This window comes from Stenella coeruleoalba (genome assembly GCF_951394435.1).
Source record: "Stenella coeruleoalba genome assembly, chromosome: 16".
NCBI classification, from domain to species: Eukaryota; Metazoa; Chordata; class Mammalia; order Artiodactyla; family Delphinidae; genus Stenella; species Stenella coeruleoalba.
In genome coordinates, this window is record NC_137162.1 from 76938181 (window position 1) to 76956516 (window position 18336).

An 18336-nucleotide genomic window follows, 5' to 3' on the forward strand; every position below is an offset into this window, starting at 1 on the left:
CACGAGCACTTACAAGATTCCACGCACGGGTTAAACTCTTCACATGCACTGCCTCTTGTCAGACTCATAACAACTCTGCATTTCAAAGATGAGTCAGCTACCATTTCTGACACAAATTTAAGTGGAGCTAAACAGTCCGGGGTTGTTGGAATTTAAAGTGCATTTCCCAACCACCGTATTTCCTCAGGTACTTTTGGATGTGATGTTTAAGTAACATAATAAAAGGACTTACTACGTGTCAGGCAGTGTGACAAGGGCCATAAAGAAATTACTTCATGAATCCTCCCAATGCCCCTGTGATAAGAAAACTACTATTAAACCATTTTATAGGTGAGAAACTTGAGGGTCAGAGAAGCTGATAAATTTGCTGAAGGATATAAAGCAAACTGGGGAGACAGGACTCAGGGACCATAAAAATAAACATTACACCGCACGGCCTCTGCTTTTAAGAACACGTATGGCCTAACACATCCACCTGTGCTCTTGGAGAGAAGGTGATGCTCTGTCCTTTAATAAAACATGTTATGATAAATAACTTATCACCTGCTAGCATATGTGGTGTCGACTGAGCCCAAAATATGAATGAAAGTGATCACAGATGAGATCCAGCGAGGAGATGTGGCTCCTAGAAACAGACCTTAGGGACCCAGTGATCAGACGGAGGAAAGCAGTGCTTCACTGCAGGAACATTCTCTTTCCAGCCCTGACTTCAACCCATAAAACACAAACAGCAGAACAGCGCCAGGCCCACGGAGGACGACCCAGCCTTCCGTTCCATTCGTCTTACGTGTGCAAGTCACCCAAACCGACCACCCTGAGAGAGAGGGGCCCAAGGGAGCCGGGATGGCCCATCGGACGCTGCACCTGGAGGTCTGCCTCTGGACACCTGGATCCAGTCTGTCCCGACCAGCGCCAGCGTCCAGATGCCCACGGGGGGCATCGGGATGAGACTCAAGATGAGGGTGCAGGCCCACACGTGGTTTTAACAAGTACCCCCCATCTTGGTTTGCCAGGGTGGCCAGAACAGAGGACTACAGACTGGCTGGCTTACACAACAGCAATTATTTAAGTTCTGGAGGCTAGAAGGAGTCACAGGCTGTGAGAGGCCTCTCTCCCTGGCTTGTCAACGGCCCCCTTCGCCCTGCATCCTCACACGGTCTTCTCTCTGTCTGTATGTTAGTCGCCTCTTCTTACATGGACACCAGCCAGACTGGAGCAGAGCCAACGCTAATGATCTCATTTTAAATTAACTGCCTCTTTTAGAGACCCAGTCTCCAAACACAGTCCCTTTCTGAGGTGTTGGGGGTTAGCACTTCAACATATGAATTTGGGGGGACACAATTCAGCCTGTAACACTCACACTGTAAACAGACTTCTTTTCAACTTGTCAGAACAATTTCATTCTAAATCCATTTTTACAATTTTTTTCTTTTTCACATGAATTAGGTCCAAAAAATGCAGTAAACTTAGGCTCCTTTAAATACTTAACCATAACCAATTGAATAATATTGTTAATAAGTAGAAAATTTAATAATGCCACTTGCAGCAACATGGGTGGACCTAGAGATTATCATACTAAGTGAAGAAAGCCAGACAAAGACAAATGTCATACCACTTATATGTGGAATCTAAAATATGACACTAATGAAGTTATCTACAAAACAGAAACAGACGCAAGGACATAGAGAACAGACTTGTGGTTGCCAAGGGGGAGGGGGGAAGGGATGGATTGGGAGTTTGAGATCAGCAGATACAAACTATTATGTATAGGACGGATAAACAACAAGGTCCTACTGAATAGCACAAGGAACTATTTTAAATATATTTTAATAGCCTATAATGAAAAAGAATATGAAAAATATGTATATCTGCATCACTTTGCTGTACAGCAGTAATTAACACAACATTGTATATCAAATATAATTCGATAAAATACTTTTTTGTTTCGGGTTTTTTTGTTGGTGGGATTTATGTGACTTTTAATTCTCATTTTACTACCACTTTACAGTAAGTGTGGGGAGTAAAGATGGGGTGGAGTAAGGGAAAGGAAGAAAAGTATTCTTTCAAGTTCCTTGAACGACTGAAGCACGTGCTAGGATAAGAAAGTTCAGTAAAAGCATCATATCCTTTTCACCACAGAGCTCTTAATGGAGATGTGTGACAGAGATAGAGCAACTCTTTAGATCTGGTGGAAGTGACTCCAACAGAGAATTAACACTTTTAAAATACAAGAAGAAAGGAAAAATCCTTAAAAACATGTAATCCCTTACTCTGAACGTTTATATAAAAGGAAGTTCATCATATCATGCTTTATATTAGCAAATGTAGAAACATCCTAAATGCCCCACATTTAAAGAACTGATTAAATAAATTATGTTATGGCATCTTATACAGCCATTAAAAATCATGCAGTAGGGCTTCCCTGGTGGCGCAGTGGTTGAGAGTCCGCCTGCCGATGCAGGGGACACGGGTTTGCGCCCTGGTCCGGGATGATCCCACATGCCGCGGAGCGGCTAGGCCTGTGAGGCATGGCCGCTGAGCCTGCGCGTCCGGAGCCTGTGCTCCGCGACGGGAGAGGCCACAGCAGTGAGGCCCGTGTACCGCAAAAAAAAAAAAGAATATTCATACATAGGCAGAGGGATACATGCCAAATTTATCTCAAAGAGGGTTAGGAAATATTTATTGCTTGCATTAGCATTAAAAAAGTTTTTTGATAAAGAGAAAAAAAAATCTTAATCTTTTCTCCTTTGAGAAAAAAGGCTGTGTGTTCTTCGCTTGGCATCCAAGTCTCTGAGCCTCAGTTTCCTCATCTATAAGGTAAAGATAGTGAGGGCTTCTATTCAAAACATACTCTGAAAATAATTAAGTTACATGCACACAAAGACACACACACAAAGTATTTTTTTCTAACCATGATAAAATCCACATAATATAAAATCTGCCATCTTAACCATTTCCAAGTGTACAGTTCAGCATGTGAAGGACATTCACACAAATTTGACTATGGAGTAAGGATTTTTGACTAGGAGCTCCGCACTTCCACTGCAGGGGGTTCAGGTTTGATCCCTGGTCGGGGAACTAAGATCCCGCATGCCTCGCAGCTGGAAAGGAAAGAAAGGGAGAAAGGGAGGGAGGGAAGGAGGGAGGGAGGGAGGGAGGGAGGGAGGGAGGGAGGGAGGGAGGAAGGAAGGAAGGAAGGAAGGAAGGAAGGAAGGAAGGAAGGAAGGAAGGAAGGAAGGAAGGAAGGAAAGAAGAGGGTGGGAGGGAGGGAGGGAGGAAAACACTTTGTGTTAAGTGGAAAGGAAGGACTACAATCCCCCATGGCAGTCATTCCCAGCCCTAGTTTCAGATGCACCTGGGAAAATCTAATTCTCAAAAAAAAAAAGTAAATAAATTTAAATCAATTCCCATTTAAAATGTACCTACATACATGCATATTCCTCTAAGTTCTTTTGAAAACTGAGAAGGTATTTGTGTGTTTGCTGCAAAACCACTAAGGTTGAAAATGGACTGAAACAGGGACGTACTACAGTCCTCCACTCTACCAGCTGAGCAATCAAAGGGAGAACACAGACACAGATGACAAACGTATGGCTACCAAAGGGGAAAGGGGGAGGAGAGGGGTAAATTAGGAGTTCGGGATTAGCAGATACAAACTGCTGTATATAAAATAGATAACTAACAAAGTCCCACTGTACAGTACAGGGAACTATATTCAATATCCTGTAAAAAAAAAATCATAATGGAAAAAATCTGAAAAGAATATATATATACACTCTTCAGATTTATTTATATACATATATACATATAAAACTGAATCACTGTGCCGCACAGACTAACACAACATTGTAAATCAACTATACTTCAACTTTTTTTTAAATGCACATTTGTTTTTGGTGGTATTTACCACAAAACTGATTCATTTCCAAGAAGGAGAACACTTTCTTCCTCACAAGAAAGTTCTGTCACACTTTCTTTAAAAAAAATTTAAAAAAATAAAAAGGGCTTATTAACACAACACTTTTTTCTTTTTAACCACATTGGGTACTTCTTTGTGTTGCAGTCAAGCTGAGCTGGGGGCTCTTAAGGGTTTCCAGAAATAGCCTTGTGGTGCAAGGGCTGCTCTCTGCTGTTCCCTGGGCATCTGGGGAGGGAAGGGGTTCTCCTCCAAGTCTGTCAAAGAACCATGCCTCCCGCAGAACAGACAGTGCTGGCCCATTCACAACAGCCAAGACATGGAAACAACCACATGTCCAGACGAATGGATAAAGATGTCATGTGTGTGTGCATACACACATACAATAGACTACTAACAGGCATAAAAAAGAATGAAATAATGCCATTTGCAGCAACATGGAGGGACCTAGAGATGATCAAACTAAGTGAAGTAAGTCAGACAGAGACAGACAGATACTATATGATATCACTTATATGTGGAATCTAAAATAGGACACAAATGAACTTATCCACGAAACAGACTCACAGACAGAGAACAGACCTGCGGTTGCCAAGGGGGAGGGGAGTGGGGGAGGGATGGATTGAGAATCTGGGATTAGCAGATGCAAACCATTATACAGAGAATGGATAAACAACAAGGTCCCACTGTACAGCACAGGTAACTGTATTCAATATCCTGTGAAAAACCATAATGGAAAAGAATATGAAACAGAACGTATATATACGTATAACTGAGTCACTTTGCTGTATAGTAGAAATTAACATTGTAAATCAACTATACGTCAATAAAACAGACTAAAAAAAAAAAAAAAAAGAATGGACGGTGCGAGCAATGAAGCAGAGGGCCACCACCCCACCCGGGGCCAGCTGCAGCCCCTCAGCAGGCAGCCTTGGTGCCCACCCTGAGGAGGAGAGGGGAACAAAGTCTTCATTTCACTTCCCTCCTGACCGCTGCCTGGCCCTCCCTTGTCTCTCTCCCCCATGAACTTGGATCTCCATGTCTGGGAACCCTCCCCACGTCCCATCACTTGCTGGTGATGACCTTACTCTTTTAGTTTCCTGGATCCTCTTTATGACAACAGAGCCCTCAGTAAGATGCAGATACACTCTCCTTACCAAGTACCTTTGCCTATATTAATGCAAGTAGTCCTCCCAACAACGCTTGAAAGCAAATACTATTACTATTCCCATTTTACAGAGGAAGAAGCTACCAAGGCTCAGAGAGGTTGCGCAACTCACCGAAGGTCATGGTGCTGGTTAGAAGGTGGCGGGCTGGGGCGGAAGCCAGGCAGTCTGGCTTCAGTGCATGCGTTTTCACCCTCTAGGCTAGACTGACCCTCGCCCCTATTGTTATATTTTCCTAAATTAACATTTCTTAGTGGAGTAACGTTCTATCTATCCTCGGTCTTCTTCCCTCAAGAATATGATTTCTAAGAGGATTTTCCAGAGTGATGTAGATGGAAGAGTAGCAGCTTTTAAATCTAAATATTTACAAAATTCTGACAGCTGAAGTGTCTTACACTCTTACATTCTATAATAGGAACTTCTATAATTCAGCATCACTTGCTAAAGGTGAAGATGCCATTTCTTTCTTCCTTTCTTTCTTCCTTTTTGTCCTTCCTCCCTCCCTTTCTGTCCTTCCTCCCTCCCTCCCTCCCTCCCTCCCTTCCTTTTTGGCTGCGTTGGGTCTTCATTGCTGCACGCGGGCTATCTCTAGTTGTGGTGAGCAGGGGCCACTCTTCATTGTGGTGTGTGGGCTTCTCATTGCAGTGAGTTTTCTTGTTGCAGAGCACCGGCTCTAGGCGTGCGGGCTTCAGCAGTTCTGGCTCGTGGGCCCTAGAGCGCAAGCTCAGTAGTTGTGGCGCACGGGCTTAGTTGCTCCGCGGCATGTGGGATCTTCCTGGACCAGGGCTCGAACTCGTGTCCCCTGCATCGGCAGGCGGATTCTTAACCACTGCACCACCAAGAAAGTCCCTGAAGATGGCATTTCAATTTCATCATTTTTGAAAGCTTCCATGTGGTAGAACATCTTGTTAATCAAAGACTTTTTATGTAAATGTTAGCTGTAGTGGCTAAAGTTCTAAGGAGAAAAGATATCTTACATAAAAATTTAACAGAGTTTTTGATCAATAAGAAAATTTAAACAAAATGAAGAAAAAAGAATTGTTAGCATCCAGGACATTCCTGGTCATATTGACCAGATCAGGTCTGACGTGGGGGTCCCTGACCCTTTGACCTTTCCCCTCTCTCCACACTCCATGAAAATGTTTAACCAAAAAGAATTACTTCCGTACAATTTGATATGAATTGATATCAGTTGGATTATTACTTTTCCCAGGGACATCTGTATTTGTAAAATACTCTGTTTACCATATGATCCAGCAAAGCCACTCCTGGGCATATATTCAGAGAAAACTATCATTCGAAAAGCTACATGCACCCCTATGTTCATTGCAGCACTATCTACAATAGCCAAGACATGGAAACAACCTAAATGTCCATCAAAAGATGAATAAATGTGGTGTATATATACACAATGGAATACTACCTAGCCACAAAAAAAAATGAAATAATGCCATTTGCAGCGACATGGATGGACCCAGAGATTATCATACTAAGTGAAGTGAGTCAGACAGAGAAAGGCAAATATATGATATCACGCATATGTGGAATCTAAAAAATGATACAAATGAACTTATTTACAAAACAGGAAGAGACTTACAGACATAGAAAACAATCTTATGATTACCAAAGGGGGCGGGGTGGGGTGGAAATTAGAAGTATGGGATTAGCAGATACACACTACTATACATATAATCAACAAGGACCTACTGTATAACACAGGGAACTATATTCAATATCTTGTAATAAACAGGAGATATGGGGATATGTGTATAGCTGATTCACTTTGTTATAAAGCCGAAACTAATACACCACTGTAAAGCAATTATACTCCAATAAAGATGTTGAAAAAATCCATAATGGGAAAGGATATAAAAAAGAATATTTTATATATAAATGAATCACTTTGCTGTATATCAGAAACTAACATAACATTGTAAATCAACTATACTTCCATTTATAACAATAAAATAATCCCTTTTAAGGAAATGCCTGGTTAACCGTGTGTAAGTTGGGCAAATAGGTGAGAGAGGAAGATGCAAGATGTGTGCATACGTGGATCAATGAAGACCCCGAGTGGGCATCATGCCCAGGCCACCTGTTCTGGCTGAGCTGAGGGCCCACACTGAGTTTTGATTTCACTGCAATAAGGGAGAGTTAACTAGCATATCAACGTTATAGCTTTAAGAAGTATTAACTCTCACATGATCTTTAAAAATAATGCCCTCAGAAATGTTGAAACCGAGTGATGGAAATTCATCTCTACCACCCAACAGATGCTCGTTGGCCTACTGAATTCCACCTTCTAGCTCTCTCTACTCCTTTGCCTGAAAAATTCTGGTTCTTCTGTTTTCTCACAAGCGTGCTACACGGCTCCTCTACCCTAGTTCATGGCAGTTTCAATTCATTCCACAAACATTTAAGACGTGCCCTCTGAACCAGGAACCGTGTGCGGTGCTGGGTGATGCATTCGTTCAGCATGACTCCTGACCTGCAGGGATGGGCACAGCCTTAAATGACCATGGGACAGAGTCCTATACCCCGGGGGCGGGGGAGGGCGGCGGGCAGCAATGCCCTACGGTCAGGAGGAAGGGGAACGGTCCCTTTCCAAGCTTATAAACACCAAACCTCAGAAGTGGTTAGTACCTAAAGAGCGAGGAGTTTATTCTTGACTCCTACAGAGTACTGTGTCTTGGACCCAGGAAAGGGGTAGCACATATTGCTGGGATATGTGACTACAGCCCTTAGTAAGATTTTGCAAAGCTTATTTAATAAATATTTATATAACACCAAGGCTCTCTGAGGTTGGGCACTTAGGGATAAAAAAGCAAACCACCAAGACATGGAATTAAGGAAAAACCAGCTAAACACAAGAATGACAGCAAATTACACAACGAAGCGTAAACGAAATCCGAGCCAGAAACTCGGCAGTTATTTTAAAGGTCAGCTGCAGGTCATGAAAGAATCATGGCCCCCATTCCTAAGAGGCTTACATTCTCCAGGGGAGAGAAATCAAATGAACGTGGAGCCCCAGAAACGTGAAACTAATTGTTACTCTATGTAGGTTGGAAAGGTGAGCCCTGGCATCAAAGGAAGAAAACCTGACCTCACTTAATCCTCTAAATTGGCCCGAAAGGGGTGAGCCATGAGCTAATTTGGTTTTTTGTTTTAATGCTGTAGTTTAAAAAGAGGTGGGTTGGAGTTCTCCCTGGCTGGGCAAAAAAATAAATAAAATAATGGAAAAAGGTAAATTTTAAAAAGAATCATTAAAGTGTAAAAAAAAAATAAGGGGGGTGGTAAGGTTGGAAAAATAAGGGGGGAGAAGCAGCTTCTCCGATTCACAGGAGGCCCTTACTGCCTTCCATCTGTGTATCACTTCCGGAGCATCCACTGGGAGTCAGCCCCACCCCCAACTGAATCCCCAACTGGGTGTCTGTCTGACAGTGGCTGGGTGGGACACGGGGATGCCACAAGCGTTCCTGACACAGCGCCTGCTTTCATGGAGCTCACTGTGGGGTGAATTACATTTTGTCATCCCAGTTGTACAGGCTCTGAGACACCCAACACTCCAACTGCCCCAAGAGCCAGTGCTGGAGCTCGCGTAGAGCGAATCAGGATGCAGACAGGCAGGGTTATCTGGCCTCAAAATCATAAGCTTTCTATTACCCCAAACGGTCCCCAACAAGATGGGCAAAAATGAGCAAAATCTGAAAGAGCACCCCAAGGATAGCAGCATCCTCCACGTGACAGTTCCCACGTGTCCCCATTTCCTACCCTAAAGCACACTTCACACCCAGGGCTGCCAACCTTCAGTTCCCTCAAGACCTACACCGCAGGCCACACCCTCAAAGCAAGGGCTACTGCCTCGGACGCCAAATTCTCTGTCACACATGGAAGGCTCCATGGGAAGTCAGGAGAGGAAAAGAGAGAACTATCATTTCCTCGCAGAAACGAAGAGAATGACCTCTCCTCCATCCTCTGCGACTTTCGAGAGAAAACAAGGAAAGCAAAATACAACCGTTGGAATGGGCCATCCTACAACGAATTCAACAAGGATAGGGCTGCAAACATCCTTCTAACTAGACTTTTCCCCTCCTTTAGCAGCCTGACCAGTGTCAGAAATCTCACCAAGTAGACATTCATTTATTTCATCTCACACTCCACCCTCCAAGCTTCCTCATCCAGGATGCAAACGTTCCTGCAAAGGACTTCACAGCCAAAGGGAAAAAGACTGGGCCCAGCACCCAAGGCTGAGAGTTTGAGACCCCGTCATCACGTTGGGCCTCGATAAAGTCACTTAACTCCCTAGTCTCCATGAAGGGAGGCTACACAAGTTAGCTCAGGGGATGGTGAAAAGCAGGTAACAAACAGAAGGACCCTGCAGCAGAGCCAATGACTCAGCAGAAAGTAGGCAAGCGTTAGTGGACGCTGACTCGGCATCTTTGCTCCAAATAATGAAGCCGAAAGTTGGAGTCCCCGACAGGAGGTTCCAGAGCACTGGCCCCCAGAAGGAGGAACGAAGTTGTGATGACACGGAGTGACGAAGGAGCAGAGCTTACCTGGGAAGGCAGAGGTGTGAACCTGAGACAAACTGAATCTGCCAGCTTTGCCGAGAGCAGCGGTTTTCAACCTGCGGTCCGGTCCGGACCTGTAGCATCAGCGTCAGCTGGGAACTTGTAGGGAACCCTCAGGCCCCGCCCCAGACCCACCTGATTAGAAACGCTGGCGGGGGAGGGGTCAGCAATCTGGGTTTTCCCAAGCCTTCCAGGGGATGCTGAGGCAGGCTTACATTTGAGAACCGCCAGCAAAGAAAGCCAAGCGCACACAACATTGAGTTCTATGGTTCTGTAGTTCTAGAAGGAAAATTGATAGAAGACCTGGCACATTCCAACATTTCTACCCTTGGAAAGCAGAGCCGGGGGATTAGGCTTTCCAAGCTTAGCACAAGGGGGTGCAGTCGGCCTTGTGTGTGTCTTGTGGCCAAACTCTGGAACCTGTTATAGGGGGCAATGCTCTCGGAGCTCAGAGCTGGGTCACATGCTCAATAAACATCACTGCACAGCACAGAGGATACGTTTTTTGCTCTTTAAAGCAAAAAGCCTCCACAGAGGTAATCTTCCCTGGAAAACACCAGCCATCATCTAACTCTATTTCCCCCACCTGCCTTAGCACATATTTTTTAAATTTCCAAAATCAGTCGAACGGCAGGCCTGCTGCAGAGCAGAGACGCCGCGTCACCGCGGGCTGCAAGTCCTCCCACCAACAGGCCCACACAGAGGCCCTTCTGTGCGATCCACGGTCTCGGCGTGTTGCTGGGTTTAGGGTCTCAAAGCATAGATAATCAGATACTGCTTTTCCATGTTCCAAAACATACAGCTACCACCACAGGCCACAATCAATGCAAAAATATCTCCCGTTTCAAGGCAATTTTCTCTCCGAGCAAATCTTTGCCTGAATTTAACTGCACGTCATTTGCCAGCTTAAAAAAAAAAAAAAGATAGCTTTTAATTTTAAAAAATATAGAGGTGCACATGACACTCCCCTGTACATTTCTTTGCAACATCTGAGAATCTATAATTATTCCAAAATAATATAGCTAGTTAGGTTTTCCCCTGGTTATTTTGTTACACACACATACACGCCACAGGCCCTGAGGGAGGGCTTGGCTCCGGACCCTGTGGCAGATCAGCCTCAAAGGCAAGAGACCACGAGCTAAAATTTGGGGTCATTTCAGAATTAAACCCACTTGCTCAGGCCTGTGCAGAACAGTGGCATCATCAGTGTGGTCACCACAGGGATGAACCAGTGAGCAGATCTTTGTCACCACCATCAAGGCGCACACGCCAGCCGCCCTCCGGAGCCAGCACCCCAAAACACAGAAGCTGACTTAGCTCAGAGATGCTCAAAGTGTAGAAGTGGGGCCTCCCAGTGAAAAACCACAGAAGACGAGAGAGAATACGGCAGGACTCCGAAGACTGGCTTCCCAGATCTTCCTGATCATGCAAGTCACCTGGAGCACTGAAGGGAACATGGTCACCAGGAGGAGGTGCCCCCCCTCAGTGTCCCCCTTCCCTCTGCTTCTGGGGGGAGAAGCAGCTTCTCACACTGACATACCTGGGAGAATCACGGGGTCCCCGCTCGGCTCAGCGGAGCCCCCTTCTCGCTCTGGAAGTGAGCTTCTCTGCAGGCTGCAGGCTCTGGTGCTGCCTGGGGAGCTCGGCCCTGAGGGAGGGATCTGCTCAGGACTCGGGCGGACGAGCCTCTACCCAGGAATGCAAAGAGCAGGCCTCCCAGGCTGGCCGACTTGACAGCCTCCAGCCCGGCCTCTGTTAGAGAATAAGTGACGTTCTGAGCTCCTCTTTGTCCTAGTCATTGCTTTTCTTCTCGGTTTGCTCAGAACCTGGGCAGGAACGAGGACTGGGGTCCGCTGGGACCCGCACCTCCGACACCTGCGCAGGTGTGTTTAATTATGCAGATTCCAGCCCCGCCCACGCCCGCCCGAGGTGCTGGCTCCTTAAGGCTAAATTGGAGCCTGGTGCTTCTGCGAGGAGCCCAGGGGACCCTCGTTATCTGGAAAACAAAGGAAATGCTACTCTCTGAAAGAATTTCTAGAACTGAGTTCCCTGTTATGCAAAATTGAGCTATATGGGGGCCAGTTTCTGCAGAGGTTTGCAGCACTGTCTAGAAGTTTCGCTCTAATCACACCCACAGGGGAAAACTAGAGACCATGAACTCAAGACTGGAACGTTTTATCAGAAGGTTAAGCAGCCCGGCCAAGGAGTAGAGGCTTCCCAACGATGTCTCCAGAAAAATAAAGGAAGATTAGGGAAAGCAAAGCCTTGAGAGTAGGGGGTTCGGGCGGGGGGGGGGGGTGGCTGTGGGGAAGGAGGGGGGCTGACACTGTGAGGGAGGGGCGGCCGTGCCCTGCTTTGGTGGGAAGGGCTTCTCTGCAGAACCAAGACTGCTTGGCACTGTGCAGGGGGAAGGGTGCTCCCCACACCGTCTCCCCCCGCAGCTACCCGACTTCTCTCCACCTGCTCTGAGCCAGCCACCAGAAGTGCTTGGCATCGGTCACCCACGACAGGGCAACGTACGTTGATGAGCATCTCAGAACAACTCAAATTGCAGAGACATGAAATCCTGTCACGTGTCCTAATAAGCAAGGAACCATAATTGGAACTCATGGTACAGCACCCATGACTTGTAAGCTAAGAAGCAGAAAGCGTATACTGTCACTGACATTTGGATGTCATCATGTGAGGTGCTGGTCTGTTTCAGTCTCATAAACATGGTAGCGTTTATGAGACCTCATGGGTTCACTCCTGACTTCAGTCCTCCAACCCTATTTTTCCCATGCAGTCTTATGTGTCTTTTTCTTTTTGGCGGGGGGGTGGGGCATGAATGAATGAATGAATGAATTTATCTATCTATCTATTTATTTATTTATGGCTACATTGGGTCTTTGTTGCGGTGCGCAGGCCTCTCATTGCCGTGGCTTCTCTTGTTGCGGAGCACGGGCTCTAGGTGTGTGGGCTTCAGCAGTTGTGGCACACGGGCTCAGTAGTTGTGGTGCACAGGCTTAGCTGCTCCATGGCATGTGAGATCTTCCCGGACCAGGGCTCGAACCCGTGTTCCCTGATTGGCAGGCGGATTCTTAACCACTGCGCCACCAGGGAAGCCCCAGTCTTAGGTTTCTTAATCCAAATTAACCTCCTACGTTGGGGAAGGGATACTGTATATCCCCCGCACTGTGAAACCCACTTCCCCACGGACGAGTTTATATCTCCAGTTCTGACCTCTCTCCTGAACCCCATCCTGACCACCTCCCGACAGCTGCACTTGACTCTCCAGCAAAGGTGGAAAACCTCCACGTGTCCAGCCCGACCCCCTGGACCCACTGCTGCCCGCCTGCTCCACCTGCAGCTCCCCCATCACAGCTGAGAGCCACGCCCTCCCCCTGCAAGAAGCTCCTCGCGACCCTGGAAAACTCCTTTGCCCTCAGCGACCCTATGGGAACCACCAGGAGATCCCGCCAGTTCCAGGCGCAAAATGCATGTGGAGTCCTGCCGCTGCACACAAGCCACCGGGGAGCCTGTCTGAGGGTATCCCTGCTCCCTCCTTGCCTGGCCACCGCCTGGTCTCAGCACAGCGGCCAGTGTGGGCCTCTTCAAATGAACAGGAGCAAGTTACCACCTCTGCTCAATGCCCGGCAACGATTCCCTGGTCGCTACTTCGCAAGAAGGCAAGTCCTTTCAACAGCCCGCAGGGCGCTGCTGCCTCTGCCCCAGCCCCCCTGACCCCTTTCCTCCTATTCTACCAGAATTCTCCAGGCATACACTCCACCGAGGTCTTCCCACTGGCTGTTCCTTCTACCTGGAGGCCCCTGGACTGGTCGCCTCCTTCAAATCTGCTCAGATGGCATCACCTGAAGAAGACCCTTCCCGATGCCTGTCTTTAAAATCATCCCTGGTCCATCCTTTGACCCTCCTTTGAATCCTCATCCTGTTCTACGTCTCACTTTTCTACCCATAGCACCTACCACGCATTTCACTTACTATGTTGATTTTTGATTATGTCTCCCCCACCGGAACCTAAGTTCCATGACGCCAGAGTACCTGTTCGACCCAAATACTGGAACAGTGCCTGGAACGCAGTGAACAAGGCAGCTGGGCTAGCTTAGCATCCTGCCCCACCTCCCTGAACGTGTTTGCCGGAACAGAGAATTTTCTGTCGGGAGGAGGGATGACTTGTAAGCAGACGGCAGCCACCCTTATTCGAGATCTTATTTACAAGGTTCCGGAAGGAGCTTCTGCACCGAAATGCCTCCCCAGACAGTCAGCCAGGGTGCCTGAAATCCCCAGACCTCAGGAGAGGGCCTCGAGGGAGGAGAGAACGTGGTAAGACCTTCACAGCCATTAGCATCTGGGCACGAATCAGTCCACTCAAATAGCCATCCCCCAACAGCAAACATACAGAGGGGGCCTGCCACGCCCCAGCGCTGTGCTTAGAAACTCAGGACTAAGTTAGAGGGAGGCCCCATCCCCACCATCAAGGACGCAGGGGTCTCGGCAGGGAGACAAGTGCGTACACAGACAGCCGTGTTCTCAAAGCTGCAGGGAGGGTGTGCACGGCACCCTGAAGAATCAGAGAGGAGAGATGGCCTGGCAAAGAAAAGAGGAAGAGGGAACAGCGCCTGCAAAGCCACAAAACTGTAAAAGGCACAGCACACGTAAACAACAGCGTTGCTAAACTCACTGGGCGGGAGTATCACAGGCAAGGAGCAGATGAGGCGGAGGGAGAAAGGGGCACACTAGGATGATGTTCTGTCTTAGAGGTGGCAGGGAATGAGAACAGGGCAGATTTCCAGGAAGACAGCCCTTGGGGCAGGTAGCAGAGGTGCTGGAGGGAAGAGACCTCACTGCCAGAGGCCTTGATGAAAAGGTACAGTTTGCTGAAAGAGGACAAAACGGCCCAGAGCGTGGCACAAAGCTCCCGGAGAGCCGGGACAGCTGGTGACTGCAGAGGCTGTGTCTGAAAACCGAACGTGATGCAAGGACTCGGCCAGATCCCCCCAGGTCTGAGCCACAAGCAGGCACCTTCCAGGGATGACAGATAATGGGTTGTTCCCTCCAGGTCGTACTACAAACAAAAAGGGTGGGAGATGGACTGGAGAGAGGAGACCCCCTTCCTGGTCCAGGGGAGGCACGCCAAGGGGCCGACCTAAGGCGTTTGCAGTGAAGATGCAGTTACACCACAGGAGATTAAGGGCCCCTCAAGGAACTCCAGCCCAGAATGATGGAAGCAAGAAACACCTGGGTGACCACAGAGGGACAGCCAGACCAAAGGGAGCAAGTCAAAGTTCGTGCTTGCAAATAACGGAAAACCACTGAGTTGGAATGCTGATGAGTGCTCACAGAAACGACAGGGAGAGGGGAGGATGTGTCTTGAAAAGTGGACGGGAACCAAAAGAAGCTGGCTGCCCGAGCAAGGCCCATGGCCAAGGCCCACACAGGAGCAGTTAGGACACCCCAGCACCAATACCTGAGTTAGCTCTGACCCACCCCCTGGCCAGAGTCTAACTGGTTGTACTCAAACACAGTCTGAAAACAGTGAGAGGCTGGGCAGTCAGCCTCTCACTGTTATTTAACTACTTTCCTATATGAGCAGTTAAGTGTAAACTTCCTGGATGCGTCTTCATTTAGAAAGACGACACATTACTATTAACGATAGCCATACATGGAAACAACCTAAATGTCCATCAGCAGGTGAATGGTTAAAGATGTGATATACAGGGACTTCCCTGGTGGTCCAGTGGTAAAGAATCTGCCTTCCAGTGCAGGCGACACAGGTTCGATCCCTGGTTGGGGAACTAGGATCCCACATGCCGCGGACCAACTAAGCCAGCAGTCCACAACTACTGAGCTCACGTGCCTCAACTAGAGAACGTGCGTGCTGCAAACTACAGAACCCATGCACCCTGGAGCCCACACCCCACAACTACAGAGCCCACGCGCCCTGGAGCCTGAGTGCCACAACTAGAGAAGAGAAAACCCGCACTCCACAGCTAGAGAAGAGAAAACCCGCACTCCACAGCTGGAGAGAAGCCCATGTGCCACAACTAGAGAGAAGCCTGCACACCGCAATGAAGGATACCGCATGCCTCAACAAAGATCCCGTGTGCCGCAACTTAGACCCAATGCAGCCAGATAAATAAATAAATATTTTTTTAATATGCTATACACACCCCACACACACAATGGAATATTACTCAGCCATACGAAAGAAAGAAATACTGTCATTCGCAGCAACATGGATGGACCTAGAGATGATCACACTAAGTGAAATAAGTCAGAGAGAGAAAGACAAATACCATATGAGATCACTTATATGTGGAATCTAAAATAGGATGCAAATGAACTTATCTGTGAAACAGAAATGGACTCGCAGACATAGAGAACAGACTTGTGGTTGCCAAGGGGGAGGTGAGTGGGGGAACGGACGGACTGGGAGTTTGGGGTTAGCAGATGCAAACTAGTATATATAGATGGATAAACAGCAAGGTCCTACTGTATAGCACAGGGAAAATATCCTGTGATAAACAATAATGGAAAAAATATGAAAAAGAATGTGTATATAAGTATTACTGAATCACTTTGCTTTACAGCAGAAATTAACCCAACATTGTAAATCAACTATACTTCAATAAAATAAATTTTTAGGGCTTCCCTGGTGGCGCAGTGGTTGAAAGTCCGCCTGCCGATGCAGGGGACACGGGTTCGTGCCCCGGTCTGGGAAGATACCACATGCCGCAGAGCGGCTGGGCCCGTGAGCCATGGCCGCTGAGCCTGCGCGTCCGGAGGCCTGTGCTCCGCAACGGGAGAGGCCACAACGGTGAGAGGCCCGCATACCGCAAAAAATAAATAAATGTTAAAAAATAAAAATAAAAATTATCTGACTAACTAAAAGGATAAAAAGTAAAATACATATGAAGTTTGCTTCCTGTATAATTTAAAAAAAATCTATCACTGCTCTGAGATAGCTTCCCTTACTAATGGTTAGACCACATATTATTGAATCTGTACCAAAAGAAAAAGATGTTGTGAATTTTTTTTTAACTTATAAAAAGTAGTGGCCGGGGATTTCCCTGGCAGTCCAGTGGTTAAAACTCCACTTCCACTGCAGGTGGCACGGGTTCTATCCCTGGTCAGGGAAGATCCTGCATGCCGCACAGCACGGCCAAAAAATATACATAAATAATATGGTTAGTTCTTTAAAAAAAAAAAAAGGTAATGGCTGGAATCTGACAGGTAATTTCCTCGGAGGTATCAAAGGGATGAGTCTAAGAACAAAAATGGCCAGAGCTGGATGGATGGACCTAGAGTCTGTCATAGAGTGAAGTAAGTCAGAAAGACAAAAACAAATACCGTATGCTAACACATATATATGGACTCTAAAAAAAAAAAAAAGTGGTCATGAAGAACCTAGGGGCAGGACGGGAATAAAGACGCAGACCTACTAGAGAAGGGACTTGGGGACACGGGGAGGGGAAGGGTAAGCTGGGACAAAGTGAGAGAGTGGTGTGGACATATATACACTACCAAATGTAAAACAGATAGCTAGTGGGAAGCAGCCGCATAGCACAGGAAGAGATCAGCTCGGAGCTTTGTGACCAGCTAGAGGGGTGGGACAGGGAGGGTGGGAGGGAGGGAGACGCAAGAGGGAAGAGATATGGGGACATATGTATATGTATAGCTGATTCACTTTGTTATAAATCAGAAACTAACACACCATTGTAAAGCAATTATACTCCAATTAAAACTAACTAACTAACTAAATAATTTAAAAATGGCCCAGAGCCAAGTGTCTAAACATGCTTATTCATTAAGCCTGGGACTCACAAGTCATGCCAGCTCTGCCAATCAGCTAAAAGGGGGAGCTGTCCCTCAGGCAGGCAACAGGGCCATTAGGAGACAGGCAGGTACCGAAAGGGGAGCTTCCAGACCTTGAAAGGAAGGGCTGTCATGCAGCCCTTGTGAGACCCCAATGTCAGCTTAGGAAGTGAGGGGGCCAACAAGCCATCTGAACGATCACCTCTGGACAGACCAAGCAGGGCAGACGGAATCACACTGTGGTGAGGGGGGACTCTGGGGCTGGACAGATGGGATGCAAGGGGGGACTGCGTGGGCCACGCAGCAGGGAAGGAAGAGGTGGGATGGGGCCACAGGAGGGTGCATCTCTGCATTCAGGGGCCAGGTTAACCTCAGAGGGACCGCGAGGATCCCATACAAAAAAAAAAAAAAAAAAAGTATCAGTGGCTGACTCCAAAACCCCAAGAATTTCAGGTACATAAGCCGTTCTTGCCCCGGCTTCTGCTCACTCAGCAACTGTCCGTTTCATTTCTGGATCAGGAACTCCTCAAAGGCCCAGACACGCCAGGAGAGGCTCAGTGAATAATGTAAGGATGAAGGAAAGAAACTCATGCTCTTTTACCTCATCTGCTACCTTCTCTGCTTTTCCACTTTCTTTTTTCTACTTTCATGCTATCTTCCCACCCCTTACTCTTTCGCAAGCATTCTCTGGGAAGCTCCAACTAGTCCCAATGGGGACCCAGTAAGAATGGAAACAAACCCATTTTTAACCTAAATCGTGAGCAAGAGCAGAAGGGCCCAGGAAGGAAGGTATGGAGGTGGCAGTGACCTTCACCCCAGACATGGGGCCAACAGCAGGCAGAACTGGGGCGGGTGCCCCCCAGAGCTG

The 18336-nt window shown here is 47.2% G+C and overlaps 1 protein-coding gene across 3 annotated transcripts in view; it reads right to left on the reverse strand.

Moving 5' to 3' along the window:
* The window catches only part of RYR2 (ryanodine receptor 2), a 719519-nt gene that overhangs the window by 648865 nt on the left and 52318 nt on the right, over positions 1 to 18336 (reverse strand). The gene's annotated exons all lie outside the window — the stretch shown is intronic.